A 21,118-nucleotide genomic window follows, 5' to 3' on the forward strand; every position below is an offset into this window, starting at 1 on the left:
ACCACTACATGAAGTAAAATGAGGACTTCCAACTGATTTTTCCCCTTTGAAATTATATTCTTAAATGAATACTGGATCCTTTATTTTGATATTATCATTTGCTTTACATTTATCTTTACATTGTTTTTCACTGGGTTACTCCTCATGGTACCCTCTCATCAAAATTTTGGAGTCTGTGGGCCAAGAAACTCATCATGGTTTCCATCTCTTCTTGTCTACAAGTCGAGAGTAGCATCTTTTGGGTTTGTCTAGATAGAAAAAGCTGGCATGGCTGTTTTTCCGTTAGAATGAATAGCTTGTGTGTGCTTGTTCTTTGTTAATGGACAGAATCTGAAAAACATGTTGACTGTTAATGCCCCCTCTCCGTTACCTGACCTGTTGCTCTATGTACAGGATAGAGTACAACCAATACTTGTGGGAAAAAGATTTTACTCTAGCAGGCAGGTCACACAAAAGACAAGATTTGGAGGCAAGTATGGACAACAATACCAACAAAATAATAATTGTTTTTTTGCTTTCGCTACAATTTAATGTGCATTTTCTGTGGTTTCGGATTGTTTTTGTCATGATGCTTCCATTTCAGTTTACTAAGAAAAGATGCCATACTCTGAAGTGTAGTCATTATGCTCCTTCACCTTTCCTAGAGGAAACACCTTTTCCTTGTGTTATTTACTGCTGCTGAACAGGTAAAAAATGTCATCCCATTTGTAATGAATTTCTTTATCGCAAAGAGAACCTTAGTTTTTATTCATTATGTCGTACTATTGACAATGTGTTATAATGCTGAGCACTTCCATTTTTACGTTGTCTTGTTCCTGTTATATAATGCATGTTCTGGATTAAGTCACCAACTACCCTGAGTCATGTAGCCATATGAAAGCTCTTTAATTCCTATTAAGTTATCGAGTAGCTATAGCGCAGGTAAGTACCCTTCTCTCTAAAGAAAAATGAAAGTCGAATGGCAAATTTTCATCATAAAGAATAAACTTTTAGTGTTTCCCTGAAAATGAACATAAAAATGGAAATGTTGAGAGGAAACAAACTTTTTTCAGAAAGATTTGTAATATCCTTCTTTATCTGAAATTTGTCTTTTTGCTTCATGGATCATTCATCTTGAATCAAGATTCCCTATAGAGATTAATCTCATCATATGATCTTAACAATAGGAAGGATAGATGTTTAATCATGCCAAATGAGAGACGCTTAGAATGAAGAAAGGTAAGCTATTCCTAAACACGTCCTTTAAACACTTCGAGAGTTGAGCGAAAGAGAAAACCCGTGTCGTCTAGGACGAGGGATTCATTCGCAAGTGGTACATGGATCGGGATGATAAGAGGCATTTCTTTCCTCTATCTTACACACTACAGGTGGCCATTGTTAGCCTCTTTGAGCCTTTACATGTGAAGAATTTTTGTGAAATAGCCTTGTCAAGAACCACCCCACAATGGGGGCAAATATGGAGGTTTGGGTTGGTATCATTTGGTGGATAAGATGAGAAAGACTTCTTTGCCTTCACTTGCATCAATCCTCTTGTGGTGTCTTTTGGGTGAGCTCAAATGAAAGTTCGAGACATCCCAAAGTGAAGAAGAGCATTCATTTCTCTGCCCTACACAGTTATACCCTTTGCGAAGCCAATTCGAGCCTACTAATTGATTTCTTGAACCCTAGTTGGTGATCATCTCTCTACATTGAGGCAAGGCAAATGATTTAGGTGATTGAAGACATGGAGTCTCGAGAGTCCATAGCACTCCCATATAAAATTCATGGAATTGTGATGTATATAGTCTTTGAAAGGGAAAGCCAAAGAGCATGAAATGAAAAAGATGATAAAAAGCTTGGGGCATGAAAAAGCAGTGCCACGTAAAAAGCAAGGCAAATGTCCATAAATGTAGAAAAGTGTTGAGAAAGAAAAGAAAGAATATATGTGTGCATTTCAATCCCATGTTAAAAGCAAGTCCTATGTCCTGTGGAATCTTGAGACTGGTGAAAGCACAAAGAATTGAGCAATCTCGGAAACAAGGATGTTGGTGATGATGCTCAGATGGTCACCAACCATAAAGCCCCCTTGATATACTTTTGGAGCCTATTGAGCCTTTCATTTCTTAACCCCAACACCAAGCCTACATTACGTCCCTTAATAAAGTCTCTTCAGATTGGGATTTTTCGGGCTAACATATTAGTTTCACATTGAAAGGTACTGCTCGAGGAAGTGGGAGCAAGGTTGTCTTATCTCATCTTAAGGTTTCTTGACTCGTAAACCTGGCGAAGATGATGATCGATGATTATTTCATTTCTTGGCTGATCATGCTTATCCATTGTTGAAACTGTGACCAAGCCCACATTACGTCCTTTTAAAGACCTCTTGGATTGGTCAATGTGTACCTCTTGCGAATGTTTCTTGAGCCTTCAACACCGGGAGTGTGAGTTATATCGAGTGATCAGATTTCTATTCCACATTATTGGATGGGATCAAATAGCTTTTTCTTGAGAGTATGTGAGAAGTCCTTGCTGACTAAGAATCTCTCGTTTGGCATGCTTAACTTACTCTTTTCAGGAGTTAAGTTCATTTTGAAAATGACTTCTCTCTCAAGGGAATTTAATGATTGATGATATACTCCAAGCCTGATGAAAATTCCATGATATTGGATGATATTAAATGCTAAACAAATTTATCTTGGTTCGCTCATGTGATAAATGCTTTCATTAAAATCCTTGACTTTCATGAGGAGGTGGTGTTTTCGGTTGAATATGCTAATACCATTTCAGAGTTTTCTCACTGGTTTCATTTGTTGACATCACATATACACACTCCGCATTTTTGATCCAAGGGTGAAGGCACACACAGGGGGCTCAGCAAAAATCCTCTACCGATCAACAAGTTTCAGATTCTTCTTCTATTGCAACATTTGGCTCTGAGGATTCAGTAAATGGATGGAAAAAGATGGCATTGCTTGCTTGACTGGACTCCTTAATTCCCTATAAAATGCCAACACCATGTGAATTGAATTGTGAAACCGTTTATAGTTTGTGTCTCACTTGCAAATGATACCTGGATATTTTGCTAAGAAGGGAACTCAGTGTAGCAATCATTCTTTACTATGTAATCATGTTCTCAGGACATCCTTGAGCTTTGTGCACTTATTTATGAAATTCATCTATATATTTTTATTTTTCAGCATTTTCTGAAATGGATGTCTTTGCAGACCTTTGGGGTTCATTGGTGTCCATATGGGAAATTAGCAAGGCTGCCTTTTTTTCAGTAAGAGTTATTTCAAACTCTAATGGTTGCATCTTGTTATTTATTGATTATTTCTCTGATTATACATTAATTCTCATTTTTTGACATAGAAGAACATTCCCGACTTCCATTTTTGGTACTAAATAAGCAAGAGCCTTTTAGGGTTATATTTTCTTACATGGTTGTGGGATGTTCTTATACAAGAAAGAAAGGGGAAATTTTTATAGTAATTTTCTCGTTAGTAGCTGAAAAGTCCATCTCAGCTACTTTCTCAAACAAAACCATTGAAATACGGATGTCTAATGTTTCAGGGCATCTATATTCAGGTTACTCAGCATATAGATAATTTAATAATAGTTCATTGTTTTCTTATGTGAAAAGTGGAATGAATTAATCGAAGAGTTGGAACATCAGGAACGATAAATCTTGGTAACTGTGGGATGTCATTGATGGATTAGGTGTTGAGAGAAGGGCAAAGAAAGCGAGTAAGAAGATGAAGTTGGTGATGTGTGCTCTTTAATCCCTTTTAGTGCATGACTGGTCCATTGTTTTTGGATAGTAAATTTATTCTCGATGCAAGCATTTATTAGGCTCAAAGCAGGATGTGCTTGTGCATGACTCATAAGGGCAATGACAACAGAGTATTGGCAAGTTGATTTCCAAATTTAATGTGGTTGATGAACGCAAGGATAGAAAGTTGACTTCCATGGAGTTAATGTAGCAGATGTCACTATGTAGGGTGTTGTCGACAAGCAGTTGCATCCATGAGGAAGGTAGGTTGGTTTGGAGTTTAAGTTTTGCCCCTTTTCGTTTTTTATTGAAACAGAACGAACATTGTTGAGCTATGAGACTATTGTAAAGAATGTTGAACTGATATAACCTGAAAATCTTCTTTTCTGTGTGTATTTCTGTATCCAGTAGATAGGGTCAAGGGCATATCTTAATTTAGTCAGGATCACCATACTTTGAGTCAAGCGGATAGAATTCATTTTGCGAAGGATTGAACACATCTGTCTATGGGTCAAAGGCACCTTGTGAGTCAATGAGAATGGAGTGGACCCCCTCATGCACGTTTTTCTTTGGGGTTCTGTAGCAGTAAACCTAGCTTAGTTCAAAATAATTTTTTGAAATTTTCTCGATCTTTTGATCATCAATTCTATAATGCTTCTGGATTTGACAAAGGAGCACGCTACTCTATCGGATGGAATTAAAGGTATATCTCCGAGTGCTTTTGATGGGCCCAAACGTATTGATACATTTGATCAACTCAGTAAGTGCTTTCTACTTTCTAACTCTTGTCCACATTTTTATGCTCTGATTGCATTGTGTTCATTGGTTGCCTACGTATGATTGGTAGGCAAAGAGAATGAAAGATTAAAGAAGCAGTACCTTGAGGCGTCATATGAAAGAAAGAGACTGTACAATGAAGTGATATGTCTTCTGTAGATGTAGACCATTAAACTCAGAAGAAATTGCAAGTGGCTCAGCTTGTGTGGTAAAATTTGTCCCTTCTCAGGTCAGTGAGCTTCAGGTACTTTCCTCTGATTCCTCGGAGAAGCTTTAATTTGATCATGTGTTTAAGCTGAGGATAACCAAGGTATCGTGACTAACTTTCTTGCAGACATTAACCTCATTGTCACATGTTTCAGAAACTATTCTTCATCCTCTCATCTTCTGCGTAATGCAGAGGCTGTTTTGCTCAGACGAAACCCATTACCGCTTCAGTAATGGATGGAAATAATGTGTGAATTTCCGCATATGGCCAAACTTGTACTGGAAAGATATTTACAATGGAAGGAACTCAAGAAAACTGGGGAGTCCACTACAGGACTTTGGAAGAGTTATTTCAGACATCCAAGGAAAGAAATGGCAGTGATATGAATTGTTTGACCGCATGCTGGAAGTGGACAATGCGAAGATAAGAGACCACTTGGTAGAAATCTTAGAACAGCCAGCTGAGAAGTGAGTCTTATTGTTTCACTGGATCTGGGATCAGTGCTCCTTTTTAAACTTAGTGCTGACATATTGTTATTGCATTTGGCATGTCTAAAGTATGCTAGCTTCCTGTTCTTTGGACTAGCATGGAGGTAGGAACAGACTCTGGTACCTAGTGTCGCCACCACATACTCAGCTACACATGTTCAGGTTAACCGCTTTGACAACTGTCGTGGGATAAAGCAGCCTATAGTCCACACCGATTCTGTTATCTAGTAATACCCAGCATTTTCAGCATCAGGAAAAAAAAAAAAAAAAAAAAAAAAAAAAAAAAAAAAAAAAAAAAAAAAAAAAAAAAAAAAAAAAAAAAAAAAAAAAAAAAAAAAAAAAAAAAAAAAAAAAAAAAAAAAAAAAAAAAAAAAAAAAAAAATGAGATAAAGCAAGCCGCAGATGGGGCTCAAGATGTTCCAAGGCTGGTTGAATCTCGTGTTTTCCGTACAGAGGAAGTGTGGGAGCTACTGAAGTCTAGAAGTCGAGCTAGATCACTCAGATCCACAAGTGTTATTGGCACTCACTGGTGATTTTTCTAGTTTATGCCTATCCTAGATTATGTTTCACTTAATTCAACTGCTGGATGTGTGCTGTTTTATCTCATTCTAAAGAATACTGGGATCTATCCATAATAATATACTCTGGCACTAGCTTATTCACTGAGTTCATTGATCACTGTCCACAGTCGCCAAATATTCCTATGCCAGCCTAGTGTGAGTGACCGTGGAGGGTGAGAATTTAGTAAACGGACAGAAGGTGAAGAGTCATCATTGGATGGTTGATTTGGCCGGCAGTGAGGCTGTTGGAAGGATTTAAGTTGAAGAAGGAATCTAAATTTATAAAGAGGTCCCCCTTTCTGGACTAGGAGATGTGATATCTGCCCTCACATATCTCATAGGTTCTCTCTTTCTCTCCTCTCTCTCTCCCTTTTATATGGTTGTGTGTCACTGGTGTTGCATTCTTATTAGTTCAATCCTTAACAGAAACTTAAAGCTCAGTCACATGCTGCAGAGTTCCCTAGGTAGGCCTTTCTTTTGTAGTCCTAAGGTTCTGATATACCAAGCTCCCTAGAGTTTTTGCTCTCCCTACTCACAAAAGTTCTTTTTCCATTTCCCATCCAATTTTTGCTCTTCCTTTTTCCTTCATTTGCCTTCATTCCTTTATTTTGTACCATTTGCTAGGATGTGTTCAGAAATTTTATTGAAATTTTGCAGAGACTTAAGGTGGTGACTTATAGCCCCATGTTTGTGTCCTGATTCTTTTACTGCAATATTTGGCTCTGAGGTTTAAACTAATGGATGTAAAAAGATGACATTATTTTCTTTGCATTATGGGGTCAAGAGCGGACCTGCTCGCAAGCAGGCAGATGTTTTAGATGTTTTCAGGCACAAGCAGATGGTATGGAGCAGCATTCAGAACCTCTGGACGTTTCACCTTCTGTCAGCTTATGTTGCTGCTTCTGAACTATTCTTTTTTAACAGGTGGAAAAACTAAAGCATGATGATAAAGAAACAAAAAGTTTCAAGACAATTTTTAGTCATTGCAGTTCAGGCTTGCTGGGAGAGAGCATACTTGCAGAAGCCTTCAAGAAAAGGTTAGTTATATACTTGGATTTTCTCCATTAGTTTGATTTTTTATCCTTCATAAGTAAGTCCGTTTGAGTATATTATGTTAAGCCTAGAGTTACATTTGACATTTCATATGGTATGAGGAAAAACAATTTTTTCCCAGTCTGTCTTTGTGGTCCTGTAGGAATAACTGTATCTTGAAGTCATTGTGTTCCTATGCTTAGGGCTTTTCCTCAGGCCCATTATCTGTTGCCCTCTTCAAACGTCTCTTTTTCTCCTATTTCCTTTAAGATAAAGGGTATTATGGTCAAGTACGGTAGGTATAGGGCTTCTGAAATATAGAAACAGAGAGCTCGTAGTTGAAATTTTAGGATCCGTTTCTTCCTCTCTTCATCTCCTCTCTATTTCTCCTCTCATGCTTCTTCTCTCTTTGCTATTTACCGTAAATTCTCTAATCAGCTTTGTGACAGTAATAATTAGTTGTGCAAGCTAATTGAGAAGGGACAATTAGCTACTTTAATCTCAAGTACTGCCAAGTGTATAGCTGAGATTCTTTAGCACGTAAAAATGTAAAAAATAGGAATAGTTGGCAATAATAATTGGCCTGGGTTTTTGTAAATGAGCTGTGCGACATATTTCTAGCAATTCATTAATGCTCAGGAGGCTGATCCAACTAATTTGGAAGTGGTTCTTTCCTTGGTGTCAGTCACAGAAATGGTAGGTGCAAAGTTAATAGCGAAATTTACCAAACAAACCAGTATGCATTTTTATGCTAGTTTTAGCGTTGACAGGATTCATGAGTTAATGAATTACATATTGGGACTCTGCTTTCTTCCTAGTACTTAGTAATGCAGACGAAGCTATTTGCGAGCTCCTTGAACTTGAATATTTCATTATTACTCAAATCTGTCTTATCCGGTGCTTAACATTGGCTTTATTCTTCACCAGTTCAAGTCAAGTCTCTCAGCTCCTGAGCTTCTTAGAGTTGTTGAGAAACATATACATAGCATATACTTAAGAACATTGAAATTTAAGCTATATAGTATTCCTCTTTAATAATTTGAGTGCAAGCTTGAGCACATTTTAACTTGAGTCTGCAATATGATTCTAGATATTTAAGTCGAGTTTTGTATATAAGGAGTTTCACTAGTTGAGGTTTTGTTTGAAAATTCTAATAGCCTGTGTTTGGATTTCTGGGTCTCTCTCTTTCTGTCTGTCACTCACTCACTCACTCACTCTCTCTCTCTCTCTCTCTGTGCAGTGTCCGGCAGATGTAATGCAAGTTTTGCCTAGAAAGAGCAGTAACTATGAATTTTGATTATTACCTTCTGGTTTTTGTCATTTGGTCTTTGAGGTGCTTAAAATGAGTTGGTAGTAATGAAATAATAATTGTCATTTGGGATAGGGAAATCTGTACATGTAATGCAAGTTTTGCCTAGAAAGAGCAGTAACTATGAATTTTGATTATTACCTTCTGGTTTTAGTCATTTGGTCTTTGAGGTGCTTAAAATGAGTTGGTAGTATTGAAATAATAATTGGCATTTGGGATAGGGAAATCTGTAGGTACTTACTACATTTAATGACAGACCTTGCTACTTACAATGGCTTGAGCAAAATATTGTCTTTAGATAAAATAAGAATCTTTTCGAATTGTTCAAAATATCTTTTGACACTCATTTCCAAATCCACCAAACTACCATCCCAAACATGTATCTTGAGTTTGTTGCTGAAAATTCTGTCCTTGATCTTGAAGGCTCCAGTGAGCGATCGCACATGTTGAATTGGGTATCTTTGCCCTTTGAGTGAATGATTAGTTTTTTCTTTTCCTTTCTGTTGTGGTTCTGGTAAGCTTCAAGAAAAGAAAACTTTGTTATCCACTATCACATTTACTTTGTCCTTATGTTAGGTTATTAACTTAGTTTATTTGCTAATTTTGATAATGCTTTTCAGGTCTTCATGCTTTTGCCACTCCATAGCACTGCATTCCCAGTTGTTAAAGAGGCTAATACGATTGACACCTTCAAATCACAAGGTACATATTAGGTTTGCTTGTTAAAGTTGTTGACCTAGTGTTGAAAATTCTAGTAATGATTTTGCCGCATTGTATCTTGTAAGTGCTGAAAGCTCCAACCATTCGGCCAATATATCAAAATATCCATTTTTGAATTAAGATCTAAACATGGTGACTCTCTTACGTGTTTACGGTATTATCCTAGACACGACTGGCGCATCCATCATAATAAACTAGATGCTGTATGATATCTTCTGGTGTTGGGTTCATTTGGAAAGAGCGAGACATCTGCAACAACTTATTTGGATATTATTCTTCAGCTCCTTCAATGCATTACTTTGTCAATCATTTCCCTACAGGACTTTTGTGTACATGTTGCATATGCATTTCTTGTTTTGTATTGGTTTGACTTATATGAAGTTCCATAGGGCTATTTGTGAAATGTTTAATGAATCTAATATTTCCTACTGAGTTGCCTCCATTGTTTTGGGTTGTGTAGTGAGTTACCGAGCTGTGTATTATTGTATCGCGAGTTGCTGGATTTTTAAGAGTGGCTGTATTTTTTGGATTCTGGCTTCCATTTACAATTTGTTTCAATTGTGTAGGTTAAGGAAATTGGAAAGGCAAAGGCAAGCTATGCTGGGACATTCTCTGTGTATGACTGAATATGTGCCCGTGGTTGATAAGGCAGTTGATGCTGGTTGGAAGAAGCAATCAACCCTTCAGAGGCCTTTTGCTTCCAAAGAAAAGGGAGCAAACCAGAGAAGAAGTGAATTTTTTACTAAACATAACAAGAGTACCATTTTACTAGCAATAGCTTTGCTTCTAAGGCACTAACACGGCAAACAGCAGCACTAAGCAATTCCTTTTTCTCATTGGGCATTTCAGATGGCTCCCAGCCTTTTCCTCTAGCTCACCCCGTCTTTTCAGTACAGAGGAGAGGAGTTCGGCCTCAGTAAATGCCAAGTACGTGATGGGTGACTGAATTCTTCTGAGTACTATCAGGAGCAACTTCAGAAATATTCTGATCAAGATTTAGTAAAAACGTGTGCAATTGATCGCAGGAAAGCAAACAGAGTCATGAAGAAGGCATAACAGCAAACAAATCTGAGCATCAAGTCCTTCTACTCTCTTTGCAGGGTCTGCCCGGGCTACAGTCCCTGGATCATGGGTAATTCAAATCATTTACTTAATTTTATAAAACAAAAGTGATTGTAAATCACAGATTAGCCAGCATTATTAACAACAATGCATGCTTAACATGCTAATGGAATACTTTGAAGAATTCACAACCTCTACAATCATAGATTTGCACTATTTGTCGTTGTTTGCATTAAGCTGGACTAATTTTGAGTCTATATGTGAGCTTTCCATTTTTATGTTTAGAGGGGTTATATTCTTCCTTTTTTGCAACATAAGATGTCACTTTGGGATTGGTATCTTCTACTATGAATTCGGTTGGGAGCTTTACTTGTTTATGAGGATATTTCAACGTGCATTTTTTCTTTATTTTTTATGATGAGCTATTGACAATGAGGGGCTAGATTGTTTTTATTTTTTATTTTTAAAGAATGGGGTTGATTGACGCTCTTTTTGGGTTAATTGTAGAGTTAGTATAGGGTTGTTTGGATATTGAGGTTTTTGAGTCATATTCTTTGTTTTCAACCGTTTAGATTTTTAGGCTATTCTGATTGGTGGGGTTATATCAACATTGAGCATGTTTTAGCACTTTACTTGTTTTGTGTGGTTGTAATTGTTTTGATTGGGACTCAGTTGAGTTTAATTATGAGCTATTTAGGACTTACAAGGTTTTTCCAAAGTTAGGGGTGCTTATTATGGGTTTTTAAGATTTTATCGGTTCACTCATTATATCCTTCATTGTTTGCAGTTATATGTTATTTGGAATTATAAGTTAGTGGGGACATGTTGGTTATCCAATATATTTTGGCCATTTGGTGTTCTTAATGAGATTCCAATTTTAGGGTTTTTCGATTAAGTTCTTTAACATGTTATTGAAGGGTTGTAATGGGATCATATGAGACTCATTTGAGGCTTGTTGGGTGTTGATTTAAGAGAGATAGTTCTTGTTTTGGCGTTTTTTCATATTTAGCGGTCTTTTGAAGGAAAAGAAGAACTTATCATTAATGGATATCGAGATAATTCCAGCAAAATTGCTGATGCTGACATTGATTTGATGTTGAAGTTGCCAGGATCATGGCCATTCAAAATGATGTTTCCTGGTTGGGTTCTTTTACCTGTGTCCTTCATGCATGTGTATCTCTGGTGTCGATACTGATGTCTTCGTAAATTTCATTCTATTTCTTTCAAATTGCATGATTTGGTCTTTCATCTGGTGTGTACAACAACAAATCTTTCTGGAAGATGCTTCTTGGTTTTTGGATGTAAGACTAAGATTTTAGCTTGTGTGGCCAGCTGAGCGGGAGTTATAATGAGAAAGAAGCAAATCTTGATTAGTGCTCCACAATGATTGTTTCAACCCAAGCAAAGATGTGCCAAGAAGAGGAAAAGCACAAAATTTATTTGTTACAAACAGGAGAATAGGAAACTGGTGAGAAATTTTTCATAATGAACTAATCAGCTTCATGGATGGTTTTGACACGATAGTAGTTGAACCATGAAACCTTTGGTAGCTTCACCGGATATATTGATGTGCTTCAACAACTGAAATTTTGCTCCATTGGCGTCAGTTTGTTTGATATATCGATATCAATTTCACTGTTTTTGCACTCTGCAGTTTGTAGCATCTTATATTTGTGTGGATTTAATGCATCACGACTAGTTGATTTATTTTGCTCATTCTTTTGCAGTTATTGATATTTTCAGGATGGTAATCCTGCATCCAGACGTGGCAGCTGGACTTCTGAGGCATCTAGAGGACAAGAAGGGTATTGTCAATTTCTTCTTTTGTTGAGCGGATGATTTCTCAGACTAGATTACCTACGAATTTAGGCCCATTTTTTTTTTTGCAAAGCGCTTTACTAGCTGTTGCAAATTGAAGAATATTTTGTTCTGATGGGATGTTGATTTGGCACCGTGATAGATGTTCTTATGGAATCAATCAAGAGAGCAGCTGGAGATCCTTTAGTTCCTGCAAATTCTTAACCAGCATTTGGGCCGTTGCTAATCTATTCGAGAATTCAGCATGCTACAACTACAACTGGTTGCAGAAGCATTGCGGTATGGTTATTGCCTTTTTGTCACGTTTCTATTTAGATGTAAATGTGGATATCTTACATTCAGGCAAGCAAACACGCATGCCAAGCAAACACGCATGTAGCGAGAGGGAAGGAGCTAACAAAAGGATTTGTTTCTTGATAAGCCGATAAAAATGTGTCGTTCACGAGTGCTTTATCTTAGTCTAAAAATATTTTTGAGTTCTGGTGAACATATATTTGTAGGATGGCAAATGGTTATTTGAGGTTCACGTTAAGCTTGCTTAGGGTTTAGTCAGCGTTAGGCTAATTTTGAGGTTTGGCTAGTTGTGTGTTTGAGTGGATTTTTGGTCGATATTCTTGGTTTTTCACTTGTTTGAGCCCTGTGCAGTATATGGAAACAATTTTCTTATTTTTTTGTCAGCTTCATGTTGGACGAAGGCAATTGTTATGAATTTTTCTAATATTGAAGTTACGGTTCAAGAACGGCGATTCTTAGATCGATGTCCAATCCGATCGTATTTGTTGTCGTATCCCGACCATGTCTCGGGTTTTTCATTCGTTTGTAATTAAACACCCGACGAGTTGCGGGTACTTTATTGCTTTTGTGTAACTTATTTTGATTTATCCTCCCTTATTCCCTTAATTGCTTTGAATGCTTATTTGTTGTCGGATCAGGACCATGTCTCGGGTTTTCCATTCGTTTGTCATTAAACACCCAATGAGTTGCGGGTACTTCTTTATCGCTTTTGTGTAACTTATTTTGATTTATCCTCCCTTATTCCCTTGATTGCTTAGGGTGCTTTTCTTGTTTCTTTTAGAATAGGAATCAAAACTTTAGAAAATGGCATGAAAAGAACTGAACACATTTGCATGAAAACTTGGCAAGAACGAAAAGACGAGGAGTCAATAGATTAATCAAGAATTTGAAAGGATGTTAATAGAAATATTAGTGTAACCAAATTTTCGAATTCTAGAACTTTGGTTGTATAGGAATTAGGAAGTTTTCTCTAGCCTGATATTTTGAGAACGAAATATCCAAAACCGTTGTAGAAAGGTATGGAACTGTGGAGTGCTCTCTGACAAATACGTACCCCAAAACAATTTTCTCAATTAATCTTGTTAGGTATAGGTGCTTTTCTGTTTACTCCCATGAAAAATGCCTCGTGCTATATTCGAAAAATGATGACCTAAGCCCTTCGCAGGGAAAGATCGTCCCCCTTTTCTTCGGATTTTGAGTAGATAAATCACTTTAATAGTGAGATGATATGACGAGAAACGCGTACTGTTACAGCAAATTTGGGTGTTATTTCATATTTGTGTTTTTTATGGTATATGGTTTCCTTTTGTGATTTTGCTGTCTTAATGATATATTTTTCTTAATGCTTTTGGTTTTTTTAGCCACATTTGGAGGTTACCATTGGCTATTTTAATACCAATTTTGAGCTTATTTCAGAGCTTTTCATGTTTAGGTTTTATTTCAAGATTAAGAGTTATTAACGGCTTATTATCATTTTGTGGAGTTTGCTGTAATATTCTTAATTTATATGATTTTTCTGTTTAGGGGCTATGATTCTAGTGTGGGGGTAATTTTTCGAGATAATTTTAATATATTCAGTTTATGAGATATATTGGTGTTATTCTTGCTCAAATGAACTAGTCTATTTTGACAAAAAAAAAAAAAACTACAATCTATTTATTTGAGGGTAGCTTGAGTGCTTGGGTTGTTTTATCAAAGCTTGAGGAGTTTTTTGAGCCAAATTTAGGGGTTGATTTTGGCTATTTTTAGCGTTTTCATGTTAGGGGGTTATTTTAAAATTAGGGATTATTAATGGCTTATTTTGATTTTGCGGTAAGATTCTGACTTTTTGCAATTTGTGTTTATTTGAGGCTTTTAGAACATCGATATAGGGTCTAGTTTAAGGGTAATTTTTGAGATTATTTTAATATATTCAGGTTGATGTGGATATTGGTGTTATTCTTACTCAAGTCAACCACAATTTATTTATTTGAGGGTACTCTGATTGTTTGGGTTATTTCGTTATGAAGCATCTATTAAGATATATGAAGATATTTTTAGGATATTTTTATTGAGCATTGATAAATAGTGATTTCCTTCTGATAAGTTATTAAAGTTTTATGGGTTTTTTGAGCTACATTTAGGGGTTACCTTTGGCTATTTTTAGACTAATTGAGGTTATTTAGGAGCGTCTTTCATGTTTAGGGATTACTTCAAGACTAGGGGTTACCGATGGCTTATTTTCATTTTGGGTATTTTGTGGTAAGATTATGACATTTTGCAATTCGCGTTTATTTGAGGTTTTTCGAACGTTGATTATTATTCTAGTTTTGGGGTTATTTTCAGGATTATTTTAGAATATGTAGGGTTATTTTGGTGTTTTTCTTATTCAAATATTTTTTTAGGGCAGTTTTATTGTGCGTGTTATTTCTTTATGGAGCATGTATTAGGTTATATGAAGATATATTTATTGTTGGAGTAATTTCGGTGTTGAGCATTAATTTATATAGCAGTTAGAAAGCGATAACGTGAGGCTTTCTTACAGTTAGCAAAGGGCATGTAAAGAGGGTGTGGTTGGCAAGACTTATGGAGTTTTATTTTGGTTTAGTTTATAATTTTGGTTTGTGGTTGTGGCACATTTAGAGTTATTTGAGCGTGTTTGAAGTTTTTTGGTTATTTTGATAATGAAATGTTTTTCTGTTCTTTCCTTACCAAAAAAAAAAAAAAAATGTTTTCTGTTCGGTGTTAATCATGTCATTTTAGACTAATTTCGAGTTTATTTGGGAGGTTCTTATTTTTAGGGGTGGGGGGTTATAATCGTTTTTTTTTTCTTAGAAAGATGCCATTTGGGGATTGTGAGTTGTTTAGGTTGAAAATTTTAAATAAAGGCCCCAAGTATCCTCATGAAGTGGCCCCTCGTCCGACGCCGACGAGGGTGGCCCCTCGTGCGATGCCGACGAGGGTGGCTCTCGCCTCAATCTAAGTTCTGATCTTTGTCCGGGGAACTTTGTGAGTAGATTTACAACTCTCTCGTCCTCTTAGATAGCAGGGACAGTGTTTGGACATCTTAGGCTTTACCAAGCTGCTTCTTGGGCAAAACTTGCTTCCTACTCCAATGGAATGAAAGCAGCCGCTTGTAAAAAGTGAGCAAATGAAATATCAAACCACATACGTGTTTCAAAATGCGGACATGAATGACCATGAAAGGGTTTCAAAGCATAGATCTCTTACAATTCAGAGTAATTTGTTGGGCCATATGTATTTTTGTTCTACGTCTCCAAACTATATATCCTCGTCTAATTCTAGTCATTGAATAAATGAAACTTTCATGAATAAGTAATTGATTTCCTTTCTTTCAGTTATTCTTTTTCCTTTTTCTTAGTTTATTAATAACAAAACGGATTCATCCAGTGTATAAAATAAAAATTCCCATGGCTTTTGCTACTATAACCTTCCCGACCACAGTTTGTCTTTTTTTTTTTTTATAGGTATTTCACCTCGAAACGAGTATTGATACGAGGTATAAAAGAACAAAAAAAGTAATAAATAGAGACCTCTAAGGAAAATTAGGACATTATTCCATCCTTTTGGTATCAGACATCTTGAGATGAAGAATTTCTTCTAAACAAACAATTGACACTCAAAATAACTCTCCCTCCGAGGCACCTGCGGTTTAGAGGTCAATATGTGTGCTAATCTCATGAGGGATTGACACACGTGCATAACACTTAAGGAGTTGACACATGTAGTAGACACGGAGAAGGCACGTCGAGAGAGAATAAGTAAAGCTTGTGTAGAACACATGATGGTACCGATGTACATCATTTGAAAAAAGCGTCGGAGCACCAAAGTATTTGGAAGCTATTTTCTTGAATCTCTTGGCAGGAGGACAATTTTGAGGCAAAATGATTCCTTAAGAACAAGTCGCGGATTTTGCGAAATGCGGGTGATATGAACATACCCTTCACAACCGAAAGGGAACTGGTAAGAATCCTATCTACAGTTACTAGATTGTTAAACTGCGTAGCCCCAAGATGTAGAGGACATGGGCATGATTGATACAAGGTAATCGAAGAGAAGCGCCAACAATATCAGTTATCTAAAGTCGAATAACCGCTCAAAGACTGGATCAGAAAGAATTCAAAAAGAGCGAGAAAGGCGGCAATTGTTGGTGCGCTCGGATTATAATCGCTAAGGAGCAGTTACCATTTCAATCATTATAAATATACGCAAGCATCCACAGAGGAGAACTTCTTGAACAAATCAACAAATTTATCTTATCTTCACTTTTCGTATTGCATTTATTTTCCTTACTTGTAGTTTTCAAGTTCTCGTCATCAAGTTAAGCTCCGGCGTCTATCTTTATCCTATACCATGCCATCGAGTTAAACTCTGATGCATTATCAAAGTGTATTGAAGGCTTTGTCATCGAGTCAAATTCTGACTCTGTTTTGGGTGGTTAGCTCATTACGTTTGAAGGAATGGTGCTTGTCGGATCATACCATCGAGTTAAACTCTAATTTAGTTCACGTTTGTGCATTTTTTTTAAATTTCGCATGTATCGATTCCTTTAGATTTGTACTTGTAGACTCACCATTTTCTATTGGATTCTTTGCAAGTTTTATTTATGGATTCTTCTTACTATATGAAATTCTCCTATCCAAAATTATCATAAAATCCCTTATCACATTTACAAGTTGAATCATGAATTTCGGTGAAAGATATTTTGCTGCAAAGTAATTTCGGCAAAACATCTTTTCACCGCCCCTGATGGGACCATTGTGATTGATTCAAGGAGAATGTCAATGGGAACCGGAAACCAACGTAATCCAGGCAACATCAGTTTGTGATGCTTCTCCACCACCGCCTCTTGATCGAGTAGGTGTATCAGAGTCATCAAACACTCAGGCAATTGCAAACCAAGTGCAAATAGTTGAGACAAATATCCCTAGGAAGCTACGGATGATTAGAAAGCGCAAATGAAGGTAAATCTGTCTACTTTTGCTATGACACTCCAAGAGAGTTGGATTGAGTAGACTAATCTTGTGATCAAATAGATGGCAGAGATGCTCAAACCTTTGATAATCAACAAAATTATGGAATGTGATCATACGCGAGAGTCGTTAAGCAGCACTGGTCTCACGCATGGTTAACATACATATCCCGATGACCTCCAGGTATGTTCCTTAACTCGCTAATGTGGTATGTTCCTCAATTCGCTAATGTTATATCCACTACAGGGAATCTTGTTTAGACGGTACCCCCTATGCTCTTGACAAGAATCCTTCAAAGGTTAAGACTATTAGCAGAATGCCGGCAGACGGAACAACTCAGCTTGGTCGTTCAAGTTGGTGTGAACAGTAGTGGTGAAAATAATCAAGCAACCCAAAATGTTTACCAGAACATAGCATCGATGATTGTCAAACCCATTCCCCAACCTGTTCCACATCTTGTTCCACAGATCATTCCACAACCTGTTCCACAGATCATTCAACAACCTATTCCATAGGCATATCCATAGAACCTACAACAAAATCTTAATCAACTGCCACAACCCAAGGGTTCTACGCACAATCGGCCGTGCCGCAGCCAATTCAAGGGGTCCAACTTATATAGCAACCTATGGTACAAGCTCTCAATCAGAACCTGGCTATATATGCTCAAGCGCCAAGATAATATGGAGTTGAAGTAGATGGAATTAGGGAGTATCGCATGCCGTATACATCATGAATGGATGAGATCGCTTATCCAAGGGGTAACATCTCAAATTTTCATATTAGAAAGCAAAATAAACCCTCTTAATATGTTCTTTGGGAAATTTTTGAGAAAGATATATAGAAATCCTACACGAATTATTTTGATATTTTCTAATGAGACAATTGCTTGACTTGTTTATGGAATTTTTGAAAATAGTATTAAAAATATATATAAGGAAGTAATAGCTTAAATAAGTTAATATTAAGCTAAATTGAGCTAATTGCAAGTCAATTTTCTAAATAATAAGAATGGGTCAATGCTTGGTCCATGATAAATTAATTTTCTAAAGGAAAAGGATGAAATCAATGTTAAGTCAATGCTAGGTCAATAATAAGTCAATTTTCTAAGAGATAGGATTAATTTCATTTCCATGTAATTAGCTATATAAATGGACCAATTGAATAACGGTAAGTGGCTATTCTAGGAACCTAAGAGAATAGCCTAAAGAAAAAGTTAAATGTTATAAATGTGTACATAGTTATAGAGAAACTCGATGAGCAAGTTGTTAATAAAGAAAACTAAAAAAGAAGTAGAATTTAATAAATACATTCCTAATTACCGTGAATGAAATTACATTAGCAAGATTAGTAAAGTTAAATGCTCTCCAATATAGTAAAATAAAATGTCATTAATAACCAAACTGAAATGCTTTCTTAGAAATTTATAAAAAAGATGAAGTTCGATGACACGAGGACAGATTACGGCACGTCAATCGGTTCGCCATGAGGGATGGTGTGAGCTTGGATGACACCCTATGAGCGGCGCCGACGGCCGTTGTCCCTTGACAGAGGTCGATCGTATTCCGAATTCACTTATCGTCTTTAATTATTTAAGATTAGTTTATAGATAATTAGCTTGATCTAATTACTTAACTAATTGATTAAGATTGTAATTAAGATGATTAAAGCTTTTTGAACATTTTGACCAATGAAAAATTGCCAAGAAACTATCCTAGGATCAATATAACAAGTGGACCAATAGGAAAATGATAAGTAGCTAGAAGACAAGGCTATGTGATTAGGTTTACTAGGTGGCCTCTTATTAGAATGCTAAGTGGCTTTTAATAAATAAAGCCTTAAATTCAAGAAGCTTCTTCATTAAGAAGTTTGACTTTTAGGAAAAAATCTCATTAGTATATTCTTGAGAAATTCCTAGAGCAAAGTCATAAGGTTGTTCACTATAAATAGAAGTGGTCCCCCTCTTGAAAAAGACCAGCCAAAACTTTCTCTCTACACTCCTCTCGTCGCTTCAAATTCCTTTACCTAGCCATTTTGCAGCCGCATCGCTCCACATGCCCGCACTGCCACACCATTCTACCTCTCAAGCCGCACGCCCGTTGCCTCATCCGTTGCCTTGCATGCCATTGCCCGTCATCATTATCGCTCCGTCGCCGATCCATTGTTATTGTTTATTTTTATTGGAACGGTAATCGGTAAAGAGGTAAATAGAATTTCTAGATCTAATACGATAATATTCATTTATTATTTGATTTGGCATTGCATTTTCGTGTGGTTGCATGCGTTTATGCATTTCATGGCATTAATGACAAGTTTTTAGTTAAAATTGCATAGAAAGGAGTTTGAGGATACGGAGAGGGAACAATAAAAAATGGATTGGGAGATTGTCAAGGCTGGTTGGACCGACAAAGGACCGATCCTAGAATTGGTTGGGTGTGGAATCGGTCCAATCCGGTCCGAATATAACCAATTCGGTTCTGCTGGGTGGCACCTGGTCGGTTTGGACGGGGTCCGGACCGGATCGGTTCGGTTCAGCCTGGCTAGATGCAAACTAGGGTTGGTCAACCCAGTCTTGGATGATTCCAATGTTTGACTTGATTTCGAGCCTTACCAGAATGGTTTGTTGGATCTGAAACAATTTGATTAAACCTTCATCCCGCCTTTGTTCCGCCGTTTTAATCTTGCACGATGGTAACGAGAAAAGACTATAACTGGAGCATTCGTGTGCAAGTTTGTAAATGGCCTTAACATCTATGTGCCTCTGTTAGTACAAGAAGCTACGGGGCAAGGGCTCGGGGTTAAGCGAAGTGAGTTTTAAAGTAGCCGTTGTTCGCGACAACGAAATCGATTACCGTCATCCGCCAAAAGTTTACTTTAGGCGATGGCGCATACGTCATTTACCAAGTGATTGAATCTCATGTGCCGTCATACACGAGACGACATTACCTAGTACCGAAAGTCTCGTTATAACCTCGAGAACAAGGATGCCCAAAAAGTGTAAAGAAAAGTAAATGCATTATTACATTATATGTGTACATGAGAATGATTCGATCATTGATGCTTGGCATGAAAAGTAAAGTAAATGCATGGCTGCATCTTTGATTGACATGGAAAAGATTTGATTGTTAATGCATAGCATTCTTGAAAAAGATCACGGGGTAGCTTTGTGTCTAATATTTGGACACCCCCGTGTTGAGTGCTATCCCGATATTCCTGTCTTAGGCTTAGAAATTTCATTTACTAGGCTATTTGCTCACCTTAATATTTTTCAAGAAAGAAAATGGAGTTTCCATGAGATCCATTGTTTGGGTATCCTCCCCATGACTCACCTTCGCCAAACTAAAATTGATGTAGAAACCGGCATCACATATATCTGTATCACTGCAATTGTATGGCTCGATGTGGGATTAACACATCAAATACCCCATCAAGTTCGTGTCGTGGCATGAACAAATGTGAGAGTGCATGATGAGAGTACCATTGCGAAACCTTAATATCCATGGCCCATCGGGACCTCAAGGTAGAGTAACGTCTTGAAATGGATCTTGCTGATGAAGTAGGGTCATTTCATCCTCTGATGAATAGTTGGTCTAGCGGACCGGTAAGATGGGTGAATGATCGAATAGCCTCCAACAATTTTTGTTGTATAAGATAAGTTGGAGGTAAAGTGCTGTGGGTATATGGGGATGCTTGAGATGTATAGCTTTCCTAGATTTTGGGTTATAAAATAGAATAGGAAAGCTAGGTGGTGTAATAATGGCATGGGATGCCCACTTTATATAATATTAAGAAGGTTTTGCAAATGTCTTGCAAGTCGCTATGTCTACTATGTAGATTGGGTAGTAAGTCTTCCACATTTGAGAATAAAGACTCGCAGAAAATAAGGAATTATCCTAGAATTGAACTTAGTATCATATAATTGAGAAGTCAATGGAATAATACATGTATTATGAGATAACTCTATAAGAAAGAGAGACCCGTGGTATTGAATGAGCAGATTAGATGTTTAAAATAAAGGATAACGTGGTCGGGTCCTGGGGACATCACACAAGGGGTTTTAAAAGATGATCAATCGACATAGCCTGAATTCACTTTGTGATGCCGTAGCCGGTTCAAAGGGTCCAGCTTA

General features: G+C 37.0%; 1 pseudogene; it reads left to right on the top strand.

Moving 5' to 3' along the window:
- The first annotated feature begins 4,399 nt into the window (after positions 1-4,399).
- Positions 4,400-21,118, top strand: part of LOC125314589 — a 53,924-nt pseudogene continuing 37,205 nt past the window's right edge.

The sequence above is a fragment of the Rhodamnia argentea genome, chromosome 1, assembly GCF_020921035.1.
Source record: "Rhodamnia argentea isolate NSW1041297 chromosome 1, ASM2092103v1, whole genome shotgun sequence".
Lineage (NCBI taxonomy): Eukaryota > Viridiplantae > Streptophyta > Magnoliopsida > Myrtales > Myrtaceae > Rhodamnia > Rhodamnia argentea.